Here is a 4,291-nt window from a genome sequence, read left to right on the forward strand (position 1 = left end):
TCAACCTTAAAAGAGCATCAAAGGCACTTGCAGTAATTCTTTCAAAGGTTACGCGATAACCAGTTGTATGTGAAATGAGAGAAATGTGCATTTGCATAAACCTGAATTCAGTTCTTTGGCCACATAATAGAACAAGGGCACATCTAAATGGATATGCAGAAAGTGAAGGCCATCAAAGAGTGGCCACCCCTTAGAATACAATTGACTTCGTTCATTCTTAAAGCTAGCCAATTATTGTCAAAGATTTGTGAAAGGATGTTCAAACAGAACGATAATACTCACAAAATTGCTAAAAAAAAGACAAAAGTGGAGTTGGACATCATAGTGCCAAGAAGCTTTTGAAGGCTTGAAAGATGCGATGATGACGGACCTTATTTTAGCACTCTTTGATATTGAAAAGCCTTTCGAGGTATAAATAGATGTATTAAACTTTGCTCTTAGAGAAGTTTTATTACAAGAAGGACACCTAACGTTTGAACATTGTAAGTTGAATAAAGCTGAGAGAAGATACACGACATAAAAGAAAGAACTACTAGCAATGATTCACTATTTACGGGCTTGACGACACTACTTGCTAAGATCGTAATTAATAGTTAAGATCAACAACACCATCATAAGCCACTTCCTCACATAACCAAAACTTACAGCCAAGCAAGCAAGATGGCAGGAGTTCATGGTCGAGTTTGATTTCTCCTTAGAGCATAAAGTTGAAAAGGCAAACTATGTCGTAAACATCCACAATAGGAAGGCCAAATTTACAGCTCTCAGAGTAATCGCAACAATGACAGCTAGCAAAGTGGACTACAGATATTCGTAATCTTATTGAAGAAAACTTGCATCAAGATCCCCAAGTAATCACCTTGAGTCGAAAATGGACTCCTGCTAATGAAAGGATCATGCATATTTGTTCCAAGAGCAAGGGAGTTGAGGCAGAAGTTGATGTGGGAATGTCATGACACCCCTTGATCAGGACATCCAAGCTAACAACAGACTGTTGCACTACTGAAATAAGGTTACTATTGACCTCATATGTGGCAGGATGTGATGGATTATTGCAAGACATGCCTCATCTGCCAATAAGACAAAGTGAACAAACAAATACCGACGGGAATGCCCGAACCTCCATTAGTGCCTACCAAACCATGGAAAAGTTTTTCTCTCGACTTCATAATAGCACTTATCAAAGTAGGAGATATGACAACAATCTTGTTAGTGGTGGATCGTTTCTCAAAGTACGTGATGTTCATTTCAGTGTAGAAGTTTGGTTTTGCAAAAGAAATGGCTCGTACAATTTTTAAACATATGGTAAAATATTGAAGTGTTCTTAAGAACATTATCAATGATAGGGATTCAAGGTTTATTGGTTTCTTTTAGAAAGAGCCTTTCAAGCTATTAGGGTTAAAACTCAACATATCTTCCAATTATCACCCGCAAATAGATGGTCAGATAGAATGCTTCAATGGGTTGCTAAAAGAATATCTATAACACTTTGTACAAGTGAATCAGAATAATTGGTCCAACCTGCTAGATATGGCTTAGCTATGTCTCAATTCATAGAAAAGCTCAACCACTAATAAAACCCCTTTTAAAGTCATCACCGGACAACAACATAAACTTCCCCATACCTTAGTGGAATCATATAGCAGGAAGAGTTCCCGAGCGTTCACCTTTGTTAAGTAGTGGAGACAAAACACTAAAATCGCCAGAGCCTATTTAGAGCAAGCCTCTAGCCGCATGAAGAAGTGGGCAGATAAAGGTTGAAGGGAGCAACACTTTAAAGTGGGAGACTTGGTGCTAGTGAAGTTGGTACCTAAATAACTCCGATTATTAAGAAAAAAAGATCGAATATTAGTGTGAAAGTGTAAAGGTTTAGTACCGATTATGGCCAAGGTGGGGAAGACTTCTTGTAGGATTAATATGCCTAAGTGGATGAAGGTACACCTCATGTTTCATGTCAATAACTTGAAGTCGTTCCATGTAGATCCACGATATGCAAGTAAGAGTTAAGCCAGCAGAGCCACCATCAACACCAAGCCACTATTATAGCGCAATGTAGATAAGATTCCAGTAAAGAGGATGAAGATAACCAACCAACGACTAACACAGGAGTATCTAGTGAGATGAGAAGGTTTAGGGCCAGATGAAATCACTTGGGAGAAAGAAGTCGATTTCTGCACCTTCAAGCAAAAGATTGAAGAATTCCAAGCCAACTAGTCAATTGGAACATCGACAGATTGAGTGGGGAAAGATATCATAAGCTAACCTTGTATAGGGCCATGACAAGATAGAATTCTTTAGAAGTTTAAATCTTTTGTACTTCCAAGGGAGATGCCTCTTTTCAAACATTGTAATGGCACTTGGTAACATTTTTAAAAATACTTATTAAGTCTTTAAGGGAAAAACCCTATAGGAAAGGGATGTCCCCATCTCAAGCATTGTAATGGCTATTGATGAAATACTTGTAAAATATCTTAAACTCTTTATAAAAGGTGAGCAGTCGACGAATTGTTGGGCTGCCTCACTAATAAAGATATGTTTGTAGTGAATTATCTAGTGTTGCCCCTATGGCCAAGAGTGTCTTGATCCATTTGTACTCATTTATATATTAATGAAACATTTTTCTTTATGTGGCTCTAGTGGTTGAATATATTACACTTGAGATGCCCTATGATTTCAATGTGCGTTGCCTTAATCTAATTTGTGGCTATTGTTGATGTTTGTTCAGATATAAATGAGTTATTGACTAGTTTGTGTGGAAACATCCACTTAAGCACTGCAAGGACTACTACATACTTAAGCAAAGGAGCATATTTTGTGACATCGTGCCTCACATGCGCTTAACTATTAACTTTATTTTCAGCAGTATTTTTTGTTTTGCTTGTGGTTTGTTGCATTAGGATTTGCACACGCACCTTGCAACTATGTGAGACCTTTCAAGTTGTTTGATTTCTTCTCTTTCCTTATAAGCAGTTGGTCTCGGTGGCACTATTTTATGCTTTGGATGGCATTCCATATAAATATGAAAGGGTAATTGACCATGGGTCGTCTTCCCCAAAAATTTCTTAGCTTATTGTGTCTCTCACGCTCTAACCTCCATTAACAAACCTTCAAGCTTACAAAATACTTTTCATTTCCGAAATCTTAACATGGTATCAAAGCAGAAATCTTAAGGGACCACTCTTTTTCCATTTCTTTATTCTTTTCTCTTCATTTTCTCTTAATCCATTATGACTTCTGGTTTCAATTCCTCTGCTCCACCCAAGTTTATTGGAGAAAACTACTATTTCTGGTGTGTGAAGATAAAGTTTTACCTCTGAGCCTTCACTCTCTAGAAAGTAGTGGAATCTGATGAAGAAACTATTTAAAAGAGAGCTAATCCAACGCTTGCTCAAATCAGACAATGTGAAGAAGATAAAGTGAAAAGATGTAAGGCTTTATCTTGTTTACACTTGGTGTTTTTCTGATAAAATTTTTGCTAAAGTTATGCATCTGAAAAATCCTAAGGCATTATGGGATTATTTGAAAGATGAGTTTTTTGGAGTGAAAAAACTAGGAAGATACAAGCCTTCAACTTAATTTCGAAATTTGAAATGTTAATAATGGAGGATGATGAAAATATTAAAGATTTTTCTGGGAAAATGATCGGGCTAGTGAATCAGCTTAGAATGTGAGGGAGGGAAATGACAGAAGAAATACTTATTGAGTAAAATGCTCATTAGCGTACCTGAAAGATATGAGTTTAAGGTGTCTTCATTAGAAGATTTTAAAGACCTATAATAGCTCACTTTGAAGGAGCTTGTTAATGCAAGGGTTGGGAGCTAGGAATGGCTTTTAGAAAAAAAGTTTCACTGAGTCTGCTTTAGTTGTTAAAACCAGAAATGGAAAATCTAGTAGCAGTAGCACTAGGAAACATGAAGGTGATAAAAAAGATAAGGTTAAGAAGGTAGATGATTTACTTATTCTAGTCCTAATGGAGATTTCTTAGATGATTTCAAAGCTAAAATGACAAAAGAGTTTGACATGAGTGATTTGGGAAAAATGTCATACTTTCTAGGATTGTAGATTGAGCAATGTTCTGATTTTATTTCTCTGCATCAAAAGAAATATGTAAGTGTAGACACCTAAATAAACAAAATTAAAATTAAATTAAATAAAATAAAATAAATAAATAAAATAAATAATAATTAAAAAAAATGAGATGGCTGGGCGTACGCCCAGCCATCCCATCCCCCACCCACTACGCGTGATGGGGGTTCTGGCCACCAACTCCAGGGGGTGCCAGAACCCCCTC

The sequence above is a fragment of the Theobroma cacao genome, chromosome 6 (genome assembly GCF_000208745.1).
Source record: "Theobroma cacao cultivar B97-61/B2 chromosome 6, Criollo_cocoa_genome_V2, whole genome shotgun sequence".
In the NCBI taxonomy this organism is placed as follows: Eukaryota; Viridiplantae; Streptophyta; class Magnoliopsida; order Malvales; family Malvaceae; genus Theobroma; species Theobroma cacao.